The 17,160-nt window shown below is 44.3% G+C and overlaps 1 long non-coding RNA gene across 1 annotated transcript in view; it reads left to right on the forward strand.

The window, feature by feature from the left end:
• LOC107979404 overlaps positions 1-16,536 on the forward strand; it is a 28,209-nt gene extending 11,673 nt beyond the window's left edge. Inside the window, exon 3 of the long non-coding RNA XR_003482746.2 lies at positions 11,914-16,536. This is a non-coding gene — a long non-coding RNA (uncharacterized LOC107979404). The remainder of the gene's footprint in view (positions 1-11,913) is intronic.
• The last annotated feature ends 624 nt before the right edge of the window (positions 16,537-17,160 follow it).

Below are 17,160 nucleotides of genomic sequence, written 5' to 3' on the forward strand. Positions count from 1 at the left end.
TTTGTTTGTTTGTTTGTTTGTTTTTGAGTCAAGGTTTCTCTGTGTAACATCCCTGGCTCTCATACAACATGATTTGTAGACCGGGCTGGCCTTGAACTCATGAGATCCTCCTGCCTCTGCTCCCTGAGTGCTGGGATTAAAGTTGTGCAACACCACACCCAGCTTGGAATAGAAATCTTAAAAGATGAAACAGACACACAAACAGTTGAGATTCTTTCCCATACTCCCCTGCCCTCTATTTTTAGGTCAAAGAAATTTCTCAACTGAAAGAACTCCCCAGCCTTGGCGGCTCAGGCCATCAGACCTTTTTTGTTTGTTTGTTTGTTTGTTTGTTTTTCAAGACAGGGTTTCTCTGTGTAGCTTTGGAGCCTATCCTGGCACATCAGCCCTTCTTGCTCACTGTCTCCTCTGTTATCTCTTCCCCTACCCACCGACCACCAATCTGGATTACATCTGTTCAGCTTCCAAAGCTTTGCCAGTACCCAAGCATCTCTCCATGGCTGCCAGTGTGGTAGGCTGCACGACCACACCTGTGCACACCTATATGTCTGGCTCAGATTTCTACGGCAGCAGCAGCAGCACCAGGCTGTGCAACTGCCTCTTCTGGTAGAGACTGAGCTCAATAGCTGGGAATATTTTTATCTTTGTGTTCCTGTGCCTAAGGCAGTACCCAACACATAGTAAGCAGGAAGTCAAGTGAATGAGTGTGTGCATGAATAAATGAACCAACCAGTGCATGCCTGGATGAGTATGCGAACAAATGCCCTCGTGAAGACTGTCTCCCCTCTTTTCCAGCCACTGGGGGCATGACAGCTTTACACTTGTTATCCTGGCTTTCAGACTGTGTGTGTCGTCCTGAGAATGCTTTTAAAGGAAACTTCATTTTTGGAAAATTAATGAGCATTTCATTTGGTAAGGTGGCAAGCATGAAACGCCCCAAAGGAGCAAAAACTATTTAAGCGTGAGGGAAAGAAAAGAATAGGGAAAGGCATGTGGTCTGGGCTGTTGGCTTGCAGTGGCTGGTCTCTTGAGCATAATTGTGGACAAAAATAATCCCAAGCTTGGGAGACCAGAGGCCCTGTCACAAGTGACCTTGGAATACATTTTTATTTCACCTCCTCTCCTGAGGAGCCAATGGGGAAAGGCTTTGGAATTGGCAAGGAACAGCAGGAAAGAGACATATTATTATTCTGCCTGGACTATAAAATATTGCCTTGAGAATTCAGAGCTAGCTCCACCTGCTCTCCCCAAAGAAAGACTATTCTAACATGACGTGGATTCCTTTCACTTACTAAGGACTACATTAATTAGGAAACGTTTTCTGAGATGTAAAATTAAGTCTCTGAGTAAGCACAATTCTTTTCAGGAAGTAGGAAGCACACGAGTCAAGCAGCCCTACCCTCAGATGCGAAGCCATCTGTGATTTCAGAACAAGCGGTTTTGCTAGCTGGAGGTGGCACGCTGTTGTGAAATGCTGAATTAAATACCACGACACATTATTATGGTTTCAAAAAGTAGTTACAGGCTTCAATAAGCACACTTTTATCACAAGAACACACAACCTAAAGCCAAAATAGTTCAGTTTAGCATGCCAAAAATCTGCTCACCCCATACATTGTTAGAAAGAGCAGTGGGAAAGGCATCCAGAATTTGCTACCATTTCTCTCGATGGTAGCCAACACCTCCTAGCTTCTTTGGCAAGGAGGCCATTTTTGTATGCTGTATTTTGCACACAGAAATCTGAATACAGTGATTTGCATACCAAAACCACATTTGTAAAAGAAACTGTTTGCAGAAAAGCCAGAGGGAGATGGGGTTGCCACCATTGACTTCTATGTACAACACTCCCGGGTTGCTTGCTTTTTATTCTCTTCTATGCTGAATCCCCACAAAGGGCCATGTGCTTTATGAGGCATTAAAAATTAAAGCAAATATATCCTGCGTGTTTCTACAAACCTCACTAATAGTAACAACGCGGGCAGAATTGTTCCTGCCAACAGCCTGTCCATTGTTTACTAAAAGGCTTGTAGTGGTAGCGCTAAGCACCACAATACATGGATATTTTATTATATGTTATATTTTAAATAAAGTCTGTCTTCAGGACAGGTGCCGTGGTACTCTGATTTACATAGGGAGAAACTGAGGCATGGTGAAATAAGGTACATTGCCAAAGCCATGCCAGCCAGGAGTAGTATAGCCAGGTTTGGAAGCCTGGTCTGAGTGCTCAGACCCTGGTAGCCACCTTTATCCCCACTGCCATCCTCTATCTTTAGTGCTACACCCCCACTTTAGCTGACTCTTCCAGTCTGAGGTGCGGTGCCATGCTGGCTGAAGGGTACCACTTTTCTGACCAGAGCCTGGAATTATGGCAGCCAGACCCAAGGCTTAGAGAAGGCGGCTCATAGCTAATCCAGGGGCACACTGGGGTGAATGGACAAGTGGCTTATGATGCTGCCAACAGTGTCAAGAGAGCAGGATTGGTGGCTGCACAAAGGCCACACGTGGTCATTGAAATGCAATGGAGGTCTTCTGCCCAGTGCGCATGTGCCTCAGTGCCAGCCCAGCTGTGTACTTGGAAACATAGCGCTGTCTGTGTGGGCTTAATTAGAATGCTGCTTACAGAGACCTTATCGGTAGCAAGTCAGATGCTCTGTGCTCTTCGTAAGAGAAAACGTCAGTAGTAGTTCTTTTAAATTGGTTTATCTGATGAGTACTTTGGATGTTTCCCATATACAGCATTTGAAAGAAATTAGCCATTTCTGCAAAGAAAAAGGTCAGAATGAAAAGGCCACGAATGCTTGAAAAAAAAATGGGATTATAAACATTTGCTTTCTTTAAAGGTGTCCTTTTGGTTTTGTGTTTTTCTCTCCCAGTCTCCATTTTCAGGCATAAAACTGTAATACACGTTTAATCATATCCACATTTAATCAGGTCAGCATTGTCCGAAGGCTGGTGGTTCTGAGACCTTCCAGTGTACTAGTTTCTTTTGGAGACCCATCTTCCTGATGCTTTCAGTGCTAAGTTCCATTTGATGTGATCTGTAACAGCTCAGCCTTTTGGCAAGTTCCAACCTGAACAAGGAACTGATGGGCTCCCAAAGCAGTCCCATCAGGAGAAGTTTGGGCGTGTTGTCATTACGACTTGACCTTAGTTAATCTCTGGAGCCTCAGTTCCCTCACCTGTCAAATAAGATGACAACAGCTGGCTCTGGGTGCCTGCCCCATGACCATTTCTCTCCATCCCCCTCATCTCTCTAGTTTATAAGAACAATGATAAACAGAATATTCTTGTTTTTCTTTTTTATTTAAATTAGAAACAAGCTTCTTTTGCATGTCAATCTCAGTTCCCTCTCCCTCCCCTTCTCCCCTGCCCCCCACCAACCCCCTAATCCAACCCCTTACTGCTCCCCAGGGAGGGTGGGGCCTTCCATGGGGGATCTTCAAAGTCTGTCATATCATATGATATGTGCAACAGGGACAATGCCATAGAGTAAGTGTATCATGGAAATCGGGTTTATTTTGTCTTTTGGGTCCAGAGGGAGTGTCCATAATGGCAGGGGTAGCATGGCAACAGGTAGCCAGAGCAGGAAGCTGAGAGACCACATGTTCAATTGTAAACAGGAAATGAACTGGGAACTAGGATTGGGGCAAGGCTACAAACTCTCAAAGCCTGTCCCTGCTGACATACGTCCTCCAGCAAGGCTGCACCTCCTAATGTCTTATAATCTCCTCAAACCAAATGGATATTAGGTGTTCAAATGCTTGAGCATATAGGAGACATTTCTCATTTAAACTGCCACGGTACACGCTCAGTGAATCATCTTAATGCAAACCAGGCTTTTGTCTTCATATTAGTGAAGAGGCCAATGACAAACCACCCTGAGTGTCAAACACATGACACATGAACATACTCGGTGTCTGTGTCCACTCACATCCAGAGGCAGCCCACATCCAGCTGAAAGAAAGCCTTCTATCTCCATGGCCACAGGTCTACACGCTGAGCATTGGCTTTTGTTAATTATTAATAGCCTGGGGCATTACCAATCTCTGAGTCAGGAGCCATATTTAGCAATCTATTATTTTAAAAGAAGCAATACAAACTAATCAAGAATTGTAATGATAAATAATGAGAACTTTTGGCTGCCTTGAACACAATTAAATACAACCACCAATTCCTAACACTTTGGCTAACTCAGATTTTATTGTATGCTATTCACACCCCACCCCAGCTTTGTTTTAACTCAATCTCTCCCCTTTCCTCTTTCACAATAAAGGGCAAAATTAGTGGTAAATACACACTGTGAGGTGATTCTCCAAAATTGATGGTTTCTACATAGCAGAGAATATGATATCATTTCTTCCTTAGAGGCAATTTCTACTCCTTACAGCATAGTGGATTTCAAAACTGATTTGTATGGGATCTAATGTCACTCTGTCATAGTCAGCAGTTTGCTTGTGCAGCTGTGGTCTTAATTTGATTGAAGAAGATAGAGGTAAGAGTTGCAGTAGGTTTTAGTACACCCATACAGTTTGTATCATCAATTCCAGAACACTCTCACCCTCCCACCCAAAGAAACCCTGGACCTACTAGCTGTCACCCTCATCCCTCCCTCCCATTTCTACCCACAATCCCTGCTTCTTGAACAATGAATTTTTTATCTCCATGGCTTTCCCTAATCAGGACATATCTCATAAATGGAATCATGCAACATGCACTGAGTCTGGCTTTCTTTACTTAGCATAATGATGTCAAGGTTCACCCACGTGGTAGTATTTGTTTCATTTCATTATATTTAAGAAAATAATGTTTTCTTTCCTTAACACTCCACTGTTTAGGCTTATGGCATTTTTCATCCATTAGTCGGTAGGTATTTAGATATTCTTTGGGCCTACTGTACTACTGTGAGCAAAGTATCTTGTGTTGTTTTTTGTTGTTGTTGTTTGCTTTTTTTGTTTTTGTTTTGTTTTGTAGACAAGGTTTCTCTGTGTAGCTTTGGAGCCTGTCCTGGAACTCGATCTGTAGACCAGGCTGGCCTTGAACTCACCAAGATACTGCTGCCTCTGCCTCTTGAGTGCTGGGATTAAAGGCGTGTGCTGCCACCACCCAGCATCTTGAAATAGTTTTAAGGTGATGATTTTGAAGTGTACAGGTAAGTGACATTGTATTCATAATGTCCTTTATGTACTGTCTTCCTTTGTCTTGGCCATTGTTCTGTTGCTGTTGAGAGTTGTCCATCCAGATCCACAGGATGCAGGAAAAGAGAGGCAGACACTGGGCCTGGCTTAAGCTTTCGAAAATTCAAAGCCTACTGCCAGTGACACACTTCCTCCTATAAGGCCACACCCACTCCAACAAGGCCACACCTCCTAATCCCTGTCAAGCAGCACCACTCCCTAATGACCAAGCCTTCAAATAGATGAACCCATGGATGGCATATGCGATCAATCCAAGTGCTTAGGAGGCAGAGGCAGGCAGATATCTGATTTCTTAGTCAATCTGGTCTATACAGTGAGTTCCAGGACAGCCAGGACTACATGAGAGATCCTGTCAAATAATTAAATAAATAACTTTGGAATAATATCCCATATCCATTAAACAATGTCTTGGTTTCACCAATCCTGGTCACCATTAACCTGTTGTCTCTCTGAGTTTGCCTATTTTTTGATTCATTTCATTAAATAGTTATACAGTGTATAGCTGGTCCTGGTATTGCAGACCTATAAACCAAGCTACAGGGAGGCTAGGCCAGGAAGGTCACAAGTTCAAGACCTGCCTGGGCAACTTAGTGAGACTCTCAAAATAGAAAGCGGACAGAGTACTAGGGCTGTGACTTCATGGTAGAGCATCCAATGCCAAGTTCCCAGATGTGGGGAAAAAAGTGACCTCTTTGACTTTCACACCTGGCTTCTCTTTCTACATGATGTTTCTGAGGTCCATCCATGTTATAGTGTCAGTACATGGTTCCTTTTTATGCCCAAATATCCTGCTGTATGTCTACTTCACACTTGGTTTGTATGCTAGTGAACAGGCAGCTTGGTTCTGCTTTTTGACTTCTTGAAACATTTTAACATCTCTTTTGTCATCAGTATTGCCTGTCACCTGGACTGTAGTAACAGTAAATTACTTTTAAAAAATGACATGTATTCTACTTTTGTTTTCCTTACTGCAACTTTTTCTTCCTTCTTTCTTCCTTCCTTTCTTTTTCTTTTTTTCTTTTTTGGTTTGTTTTGATTCTTTGAGGCAGGGTTTCTCTGTGTAGCCCTGGTTGTCCTGGAACTCATTCTGTAGACCAGGCTGGTTTCAAATTCACAGAGATCCTCCTGCCTCTACCTCCTGGGTGCTGGGATTAAGGGCATGGGCTACCACTGCCTGGCTCACAGCAACTTTTTTCATTTGTTTGATTTTTGCATTGTTTTGTTTTGCTTTTGAACAGGACCAGCCTTAAACGTTCAGTCCTCGGTCCTCAGCCTCTTGACTACTGGGCTCACAGGCATGTGTCACCATGCTTGGCTCTCTCCTCACAGTAACCTGAAGGTCGTTCCATGTTTGTGGCCCTTTAGGGATGTTCTATTAGTTCTATGAGTACTTTGAGAAGTCTTAGTCATAGATATGAACACCAAAGCCCGGAGGACTCCTCCTGGGCACATTTCCTGTCATCCTCTCAGTGGTGGAGTGGCTCAGCCACAGTGAACCTCTCTGGCTCCTCTGGATTCTTGGGTTGCTTTCTGTCCCTTTAGGGCAGGTATTCCAGCTGTGGCCACTGTCACATCATCTCTGGGGGTTGTATGCCTGCTCTCCTCTGTCTCATTGTAAGCATCACATGGAGACACAATCTTACAACACTATTTCTTTGCAGCACTTGCGTGGCATAATGTGCACATTGTAATGTATTTTCCATATTCTAATTGAGATTATGTGTCTCACAAAAAAACCTTTAACCTAGCCAATGCTTGACTTGTAGATATTGGTCAGTGGTATTGTAGATAGGACATGGGCATAACTACCAAAATGTTCCTAAAATATTTAAGGTCATAAAAGTTCTAAGAATATGGTAAACAACACAGACACACAGACACAGACACAGACACAGACACAGACACACACACACACACACACACACACACACACACACGCTTGCGCACATATGCACACACACTCAAACCTATACTCACATTGTTACTGACCTCTCTATATACCCACCCCATCACCCGTATTAAAGGAGTCAGGAAAAATGAGTGTCTTCTAAACGCTATTACAGTTCGAATCTCCATTATACAATTCTTTGCCCATAATGTAAAAAGGAACTGATCTTTAAGGCCACAAAAAACAAGCATGCTGTAATCTAATGGCGGCGTGCAAAATGTGGTGATTATTCGTGGCTTTGAAAAAAGCTCCAAAGAAACGCTTTCCAAAGAGTCTCTTGTGTAAAGGGAAGATTCTCAAACAAGACTACTTTGATCCTTCACAATTTTTACCATGTGGTATTAGAATATAAATATGGCCTTTGTTTTTGAGATTTTGCTTCCTCCTTTTATGCACTTCTCAGAGGACAGATCAGGGGATGAAATCACAGCTTTCTATCATGAAATTAATTTTGTACACTTGAGAAAGCGACTTTAATCACCACCTGGGGGCAAGATAAATAGACTATGCCAGCTTCCCTAGCCATAGGAACCAAAACTTAGAGGAGGAAAAAAAAAGAATGTGACAGAATAAAACCTTTTTGTTGAAACTGTGCACACACAGGCATGTGTATACATGTGGTGTGTGTGTGTGTGTGTGTGTGTGTGTGTGTGTGTGTGTGTGTGTGTGTCCATGTACAAAGGCACTAAAAGGACTATGTTTATAATCAGTTCCTTCAAGTTAGGACTCAGGTACCAAACAGGCATGGGAATATTACATATTAAGTAGTTTGCAATTTGATTACCTCTGTGTGTGTGTGTGTGTGTGTGTGTGTGTGTGTGTGTGTGCGTGTGCGCACACGCGCCCGCACTCATATGCTAGGCAAGCACTATACCACTAAGCCACCTCCCTAGTCCTCTTTTTACATTTTTATTTTGAGGCAGGCTCTCATTAAGCCACCCAGCTGGCCTGCAATTCACTCTGGAGCCCAGGCAGCATTCAAATTTGCAATCTTCTTGCCTCCAGCTCTTGAGCAGTACAGGTTCATCAGTGTGACCACTTCTAAGTAGTTTCTCTGTAGGCTTTCCAAAGTTGGAAAAGATGAGGGAAGATCCACATTGTATGCAAATAGAAATAACTTTGAGACTGGTGTCTTATTTTCATTTTATGTTATGATAAATACTCTGACAAAGGCAGAATAGGGTTCTCCCTGTGTTCAATTTACTCTCTTATTTTCATACAGTCCAGGATCCCAACCCAGGGGATGGTGCTGCCTGCTTTCAGGCTGGGTTTCCCACAGTGATTAACGTAATCACGTTGACCCCTATAGTCATACTCAAGCTAGGCAATCCCTCATTCTGTGTCTCTTCTCCAGTGACTCTAGACTGTGTCAAGTTGACAATTAAAACTAACCATCACAGTTGGAAACTGAGGAGACAGCTTAGTGGATAAAGAGCCTGCCATATAAACATGAAGACCTGGGTTCAGATACCAAGCACCCATGTAAAAAGCCAGATGTGGTGACATGTGCCTATAATCCCAGTGTAGGGGAAGTGGAGACAGGAGGATTCCTGGGGTTTGCTGACCAGCCAGTCTAGCCAAAATAGTAATCCCTATCTCTAAAAAAATGAGGTTGAAAGCCGGGTGGTGGTGGCGAACACCTTTAATCCCAGCACTCAGGAGGCAGAGGCAGGCAGATTCTATGAGTTGGAGACCAGCCTGGTCTACAAGAGCTAGTTCCAGGACAGTCTCCAAAGCCACAGAGAAACCCTGTCTCGAAACCCCCCCACCCCAATGAGGTTGAAAGTGACAGAGGAAGACACCCAACACACATATACTGACACACACATGTGCATACATACAAACAGACACAAGTAAATAATTTTGAGTACTATAAAAATAAATAATGAAAGGTATGTCATTGGTTATAATAGTGTGCTACACTGGAGTATTGAAGAAAGTGTGGACTTTCATTTAGACTGTACCCCAATTATCTATGAGTGCATATGCTACTTACTCTGAGTCGTGTGTGTGTGTATGTGTGTGTGTGTGTGTGTGTGTGTGTGTGTGTGTGTGTGTGTGTGTGGCTGTGGTAACATGAGGATATGAATATCAATTGCTAACAAAACCATATGTATACTATGGCTGCTATAATTCAGTAATACACAATTTCTCAGAAAGTGCAATTACAGGTATAGAAGAACAACAATTCCCTAGAGTTTTTTTTTGTTTGTTTGTTTTTGTTTTTGTTTTTTTTCTGTGGCTTTGGAGGCTGTCCTGGAACTAGCTCTTGTAGACCAGGCTGGTCTCGAACTCACAGAGATCTACCTGCCTCTGCCTCCCCAATGCTGAGATTAAAGGCCACCTGGCATTTCCCTAGGTTTTTAATTGTGATGGGTATCTGTCTGTCATAGAAAAAAACAGATTAAAAAAAAAAAAAAAACTGGGTCTGATAGTGCAGCCCTGTAATCCCAGATCCATAGGTGGCTGAAGCAGGAAGTTTGCACACTTAAGGCCTGCCTGGGCTCCATTGTGAGTGCCAAGTCACCCTGGGCACCTAAGACAGATTCCGGCTCAAAATAAAAAGTACACAAAGGGCTAGAGAGAGCTCAATGTTAGGACACTGAGTCAGCGCCCCCTACTGGGGAAAGAGATAATTATCAACACATATATTTCAGTGGCTGGAGAGATGGCTCAGTGGTTAAGATCACTGGCTGCTCTTCCAGAGGACCCTGGTTCAATTCCCAGCAACCACATGGTGGCTCACAACTGTCTGTGACTCCAGTTTCTTGGGAGCTGATGTGCTCACACAAACATGCAGGCAGGCAGAACACCAATGCACATAAAATAAAAAGAATTAAAAATTATTTTTAGGGGCTGGAGAGATGGCTCAGGGGTTGAGAACGCTGACTGCTCTTCCAGAGGTCCTGAGTTCAAGTCCCAGCAACCACATGGTGGCTCACAGCCATCCGTTATGAGATCTAGTGCCCTCTTCTGGTGTGCAGATATACATGGAAGCAGAATGTTGTATACATAATAAAATTATTCAAAAAATTATTTTTAAAAACAAGTATATGTTTCATATATGTCCAGGGAATGAGGAAAGCCTAGACGTTGAGGATTTCCTTTATATGTGGCTCTTAGCTTATTTACACTGCTTCCTCAACAAAGAATCATGAGTTGTGAGAGAAAATTTAGGAGTCTGAATCTTTTAGGAAAGACAACCAGTTAGGAGAAGACAAGTGAGGAGCAGAGAACCGCAGCAGATATGTCTATCACCACTAGGAGTAAATGCCTCCCTCTTGCGGAAGGAGAGGCAAGGTCTTTTGTCTTCTTTATGCTTTGCCTTTCACAGACAGATGAGGTGGAGAACACTCTTAGATCTGAGGCTTGGTTATGTTTGGTCAAACAATCCTTCATATTTTGGGATGGCATATTCCAGTCTGCCACACAGGCAAGGTAAAACATTGAGGGGAAACTAAAATTGTTCCCAAGGAATACATCTTAATAATCTGAGCTCCTGTTATCTTTAAATGACTCTCTTCTTTGAAGTCAGCTGACAAGGTCTTACTTCAACAGACATCTGCAAACCACCAATTAAAACCAAGTGACTAGAAATTCATGGACTCAATATGAAAACCCCTCATCCAAACCAGAAAGCTATCTTGTTGGCCACATTCACAACAGCCAGGACCACACCATACAGCTGTCCTTAGATGATATGCCTCCAAACATACACATTGCACAAAGCAACAATGACCCCCCCCCCAACTGCCCAAACAATAATCACAAAACCCCACAGATCACAAGTGATCTAATGGCTTGCAATCCATAGATTTTAGGGTTATCTCTCAAATCATGTTACTGGTAGAGGTGCCCTTTAATAATAATTACTGACGAAACAAACTGCATGCAAACACTTTGTTAGACAACACTGGGCACAATGTCCATTGAGTTCTTGCAAAACTGTATGCACAAGGTTCATCTTCATTACAGATATTGTTCCTTACCGAGAACTTCTACACAGACTTGTCCACTAGCCCACAAGGAGCGCTGTGGTGCCTTACCCACAGACCGTGAGCCTCAACACACACAGCAGAAGCACTAACTCACAGTAAGCGTTCTCTGTTGCCCACAGGCTCTGAGCCTTCCTCCCAGGTTCTTTGCTGTCCAAACAGCACAGTCAAATTGAGAGGCCCGCTGGCACACACTCCGTCAACTGCCCATCATCCGTAGCCCACATCCTTAACTTCTTTTAACAATGAGTTTACTATTGCAAAGTTAAAACATTAACACATTTCAAGTTTGTATTCTAATACAAATTCCCACAGCAACCACGTAATAATGTGGTAATATAAAATATCAGGTTGGAGTTTATTTCTTATTCACATTTCCAAACATCTCTAATTCAAAAACTTGCTGATTTTACAGTTTCCTCTCTCCAGAGCTGTGAAGGTTCAAAGACCTGGAAGTGCCTCATAACTTCAATACATCTTTTCACATTTTTTAAAACTTCAATACATATTATAAATAGCAACCATGAGATCTCTGAGACCCCTATCAAATTAATAGTACTACACTAAAAATAATGGTTTCCTTCCAAGTCCTTTCCGAACCATTCTTTAATATTTAACAGAGAAAAATGGCTGAAATTTTTATTTAAGATGTCAGGGTGGTATGCTGAGTGACTGCTGAAAGCTGGGGTACACAAAAGCAGTCCCTGAGGAGCCGAGGTTTTGCTTTACATATTTATTCCCAGAGCTTGCCCTTCATCTCCTTTGTGCTTTCCAGACTGATCCAATTTTGGGGCTTCCTGGAGAGTGCTGGGTTCTAATCAGCAACATCAGGAAGAGTCGGAACAAAGGGAGATGAGAAGATGCAGAGTCCCTCATGCCCCTGGAGCAGTGAACCCGCTAGCTCGTCCTACAAAGACACTCTAGCTGTCCGCAATCTTTACCCAGACAGACAGGAACAAGAAACGGTGGCTGAGCGCCTCAGCGACTCAACAGATGAAGCTTCTGAGAGGACCCGGCACCAGACCTTCGCTTTGTTCCTTCCCACGCACTGTGCTGACCTCCACACCTCATTTGTGACTGACCCCTGGGTAAGCTACAGAAACAACGGACAGAGAGACGCATTCGACACGCCAAGTTTCTCAATATTTCTTTTCTCCTGAGGTCCCAATCCCTCCCTTTTATGAGCAGGTTAAAGGTTTATTCCCCGTTCTTTTAAGTTAGTAGGTTAACGCCACCAGGCCAGCTCCCCAAATATGACGCAGCCCCCAAAATGAAACACTTGCATCTCTCTTGGACAACCAAAAAGAAGTCAGTATTTATTTAGTTATTTTTTACTTTTTTGGAGAATTTCACACATGAATACTGTATATATATATATAATTCCCCCCCACCCCAGGCTTCATCTCCTCTTGTGTCCCTCATGCTGCTTGGCAGACAACCCCCACTTAATGGAAATCCTGAGCTGTGTGGTAGCCAGAGTCCACACATCCACTCCAGCTTCCGCTTCTTCAGAAATCTGGGCACTTGAGCATCTGCAGAGAGAGGCAGCTTGAAATACATACACGTTGACTAAGTGGATGGGTCACTCCAGCGCTGTTGGGCTGCCATTCCAGATGATGAAGGTCTTTCCACAGGCCCGCCAGCCAGAAGCGACCAGGTATAGGGCAAAGAAGCCAGGCATGGGTGGAGGCAGCCTGGCCTAGGCCGGTCCTGCCCTTGTCGATGCAAAGCATGTGGTGAAGACCCTGTGAAAGCCAGACTTGAAGATGTCTAGAGACACACTGTCCACCTGCAGCCAGCCCACATCAGCCATCTTACCCAGGCCTGCCCTGCCTCTGGGCTTCAGCACCTTCATGAGGAAGCCCTGAACTAGTCCTTAGGAGTCTGCCACAGTGGGGTGGGGTGGGATCCTACAGTGAAGGTGGCCAGCACCATCCTGCTCTCTCCATCAGGACGGCCCCGTTCCTGCCAGGCCAGCCTTTGTCCCTTCACAAGCCCTCTCTGTCCTTCCTTGACCAGTATTAGTTGTGTGTTAGACCTCACCGTGGGCCGTGGGCAGAGCCTTCTCTACCCAAAGAGGCTTTTCCAGCTGGCTGCCTAGTCTTCTGTAAAGACGGTAATAAAATAAACCAACAAATACAAACACGAGTAGACACAGGAATAGGCGAGCAAATAGAGGAGAAAGTGAATGACCGGGTGAAGGGACTCCATTACAGCCTTCCTGAGGGGCCTTTCTGGAGGCTTCTTCATTCAACTCTGCCCCTTAGAGTGATGTCATCTCCATAGCAACAGTGTTCTATCAACAGAAGTGTCCAAGAGTTGGCAATGAGGCCCTGGCAGCCCAGTCCTGTGCTTCCAGCTTTCTAGGACCCTTCATATCTGTAGGGAGGGCGGGCGACACATGGAGGCACTCCCTCAATTGGGACAGGTGGGACCACTAACTGTTGTCACCCACTGGATATTTTTCACTGATTGGAGTCCCTGGCACAATTTGGGGGCACACAGGAGGAGGAAAGCCCTCCTTTTCCTCAGAGCTTGCAATCTCACCAGCCTAGAACATGAGAGCTCAGGGACTCAGGAGAACAATAGCACACACTGTTCATTCCTTCACTCACTGTGCCGGGCCCTGTGTAAAGAACCAGGCACATTCCTGCCTGCTTCCTGACAAGGCTGATTGGTTATGATCCTAGGCGTTGAACCCAGGGCCTGCCCAGTGCTAGGCAAGCACTCTTCAGCTGAACTGTATCCTCAGCCCTAAATAAAGAGGGTTCCCCCCCAAATGTTAATATTAGAGTAACATAGCAATCTGAATCGTGTTCTAGACGAACAACACGGGATAACTAGTTCTGTCTGATAACGTCAACACACTTCTGAGGAGGTGACAGTGTGGCTAGTGGCCCTGGAGGTTAAGGAAGGAAGAAGGAAAAGTAACTCTAGGTGATGGAAAATGTATGCGCATGGTTACCCGTGAGTCAGTCAATGAGCTGCAAACTAGAAAGAAACGAGTCCCCCAAAATAAAACTGGGTGGGATTCAGGAGGGACTTCAAAGTCTTCTTCAGGACTTGGACACTTTTCTCCTGTCGGTGAACACACCAACCTTCCAAATCACCTGGAAAATTAATTTAAAAATCCCCGTTCCCAGCCATGTATGAGGGTGGACATCTTTAACCTCAGGACTTGGGAGGCAGAGCCAGGCAGATCTCTGAGTTTGAGGACAGCCTGGTCTACATTGTGAGTTCCAGGCCAGCCAGGACTGCATAGAGAGACACTGTCTCAAGAAGAAGAAAAAAATAGTAAAAATCCTAGGGCATACTCCACACCCCTGACTGAGGATTTCTTGAGGGCAGATCTGAGATTTCAATGCTCTTCTTAGTGGATCTCTCATTAAACCTCAAAGTTTGGAAACTGAAGTTTGTGGCGTCCAGGAGGTGGAGAGATCTTGGAAGGTTCTGGGAGGAGTTGACACATTGATTGGCTAAGGATTTACAGAGGGCGTCAATATGAAAAGCGGAGTGGTTTGTGTGGGGGCTTCTGCACAGCGTTGAGAAGTGAGAAGCTGAGAGAGACGTTGTAGGCAGGGAGTCTTTTTTGTCATCCCACCCGTGTGTTGTGCTTTCTGAACCATTTTAGATACTGTGTTCTAGTCTGTTTTTGGCTGTTTCCTGAGGCGGGGTAATTTGTAATGAATGGAAGTTCATTTGGTTCATGTTTCTGGAAGCCTGGTTCTTCCATTTGTGTCCCGTAGTAGAAGACAGAGAACAAAGGCAGCTGATGGGGGAAGTGGATTTACTGTTGTAGCATCCAGCATCCAGCATCCAGCACGAACCCACCCTACAGTCCCAACATTAACCGGTTACAACTACCACACTATCCTGAGTTCTTACAGACATGAAGTGACCATTAAGCAGACCTCACCTTCCAACAAAGCTAGATTTTCTTCCCTTTTTTCCCCCCTGGTTTTGCTTTTTGTTTTGTTTTTTTGAGACAGGGTTTCTCTGTGTAGCCTTGATTGTCCTGGAGCTCATGCTATAGACCAGGCTGGCCTAGAACTATGTAGAGCTGCTTGCCTCTACCTCCTGAGTGCTGAGATTAAAGTTGTGTGCCACCATGCCCATCTAAGCCAGACTTTGATGTAAAGGGAAGAGAGGGAAAATGTATTTGTTCATTAATACAGTGAACTTAATTGGGCAATTTAATCCTCCCTTGTGAATGCCTATGTTACCTAAATTAAGGTAAAATTTCTTTAAAAAAATATGGAAACACATGAAAGACATTGAAATGAATGAATTTAAGCTCTTAGGAACTTAATGGGGAGGCAATTCTGTGCTTTGATACTGGGGGTCTATTTCTATTTACATTTCTTTTTATAGTTGTTTTGATTAAATTTGCTTATCTTATGTGTGAGTGAGTGTGCAGGCACACATGCATGCATGAGAGAGAGAGAGAGAGAAAGAGAGAGAGAGAGAGAGAGAAGAGAGATGGGGGGAGAAGAGAGAGAGGAACCAGGGAACTTGGGCCACAGGAGACAGGAGTGGAGTAATGTGTAGGTCTTGGAGATCAAACTTGGGTCATCAATTCTTGGCAGCAAATGTATCTATTCAATGAGCCATCTTTCTGGGAGCACATGTGTGTGTTTTGAGACTGTAAGAATGCTGCAGGCTTTGTTCCAACACTGATGTATTAGTTACTTTTCTCATTTTGTGGATAAATACCTGACAGAAACAACTTGGGTGAAGAAGGATATTTTTGGACTCGCAGTTTGAGAAGGATGCCGTCCATCATGGCAGGAGGCAAGGCGGAAGGAGCATGAGGTGGCCGGTCACATTGCATCTGTAGACAGGAAGTAGGGAGGGATGAAGGCTGGAGGTTACAGTTGTTTCAGATTTTGCTCTATTGTATGTGTATGAGTATTCTGCCTGTGCGACACAGGCATGCAGTACCCTCTGAGGCCAGCAGAAAGCAGACACCCTCTGGAACTGAAGTTAACAGGTCATCCAGCAGAGCAGCCCAGTGCTCTTGACTACTGAGCCATCTCTCCAGCCACATGATGTTTTAGCTTTGTCAACTTGACAGTCGGGACTCACTTGGGAAGAGAGCTTCAGTGATCGACTATCTGGATCAGGTTGGCCTCTGGATATGTCTGTGGGGATTGTCTTGATTACGTCAACTGATGTAAAAAGACTCATCCATGGTGGGCGGCACCACTCCCAGAATATGAGTTCTGGACTGGTCAAGAGTGGAGAAAGTGAGCTGAGCCGCAGGCTTGCACGCAGTCATTCTCCCCACTTCCGACTGTGGCTATAACCAGCCTGCTTCAGGGTTCTGCTGTCTCGAGTTTCTAGCAGTGATGAAATGCAACTTGGAATCGTAAGCCAAATAAACCGTTTTTCCTTTATAGTTACGTTTGTAGGGGTATTTTATCACTGTGGCAGAAATGAAACTAATACAGCTGGCTTCGTTTTTGTGTGTGTGTGTTTTGTTTGTTTGGGTTTTTTGTTTGTTTGTTTGCCCAGAGAGGGTTTCTTTGTGAAGCTCTGTCTGTCCTGGAACTCACTCTGTAGACCAAGCTGGCCTCAAACTCACAGAGACCCATCTGCCTCTGCCTCCGTGTGCTGGGATTCAAGGTGTGTGCCACCAACGCCCGGAAGGTTCTTGACGATGTTTATTTTTATTGTCCCGTTTTCTGAAAGAAGTATGCATGATCCATCAATGCTGAGTTTGCAGTGGCTTAATTCTTTCCCCTCCTTTTTAAACTCAGCCTGAGACCTCAGCCCATGGCATATGTCACCTCAGTTAAACCTCTGGGGAAACTCAAACATCCAGAAATGTGTTTCCTAGGGATTCCAAGTCCAGTTTAGTGGGCAATGAAGATGCTAACATTGGGTCTCTTCAGTCTTATACCAAATCACATCCAATGTTTTAAATATTGTTAAAGATTTATCTTAGTCAGGTGGTGGCACACGCCTTTAATCCCAGCACTCAGGAGACAGAGGCAGGCGGATCTCTGTGAGTTCGAGACCA

Source organism: Cricetulus griseus, chromosome 2 (assembly GCF_003668045.3).
Source record: "Cricetulus griseus strain 17A/GY chromosome 2, alternate assembly CriGri-PICRH-1.0, whole genome shotgun sequence".
Classification (NCBI taxonomy): Eukaryota; Metazoa; Chordata; class Mammalia; order Rodentia; family Cricetidae; genus Cricetulus; species Cricetulus griseus.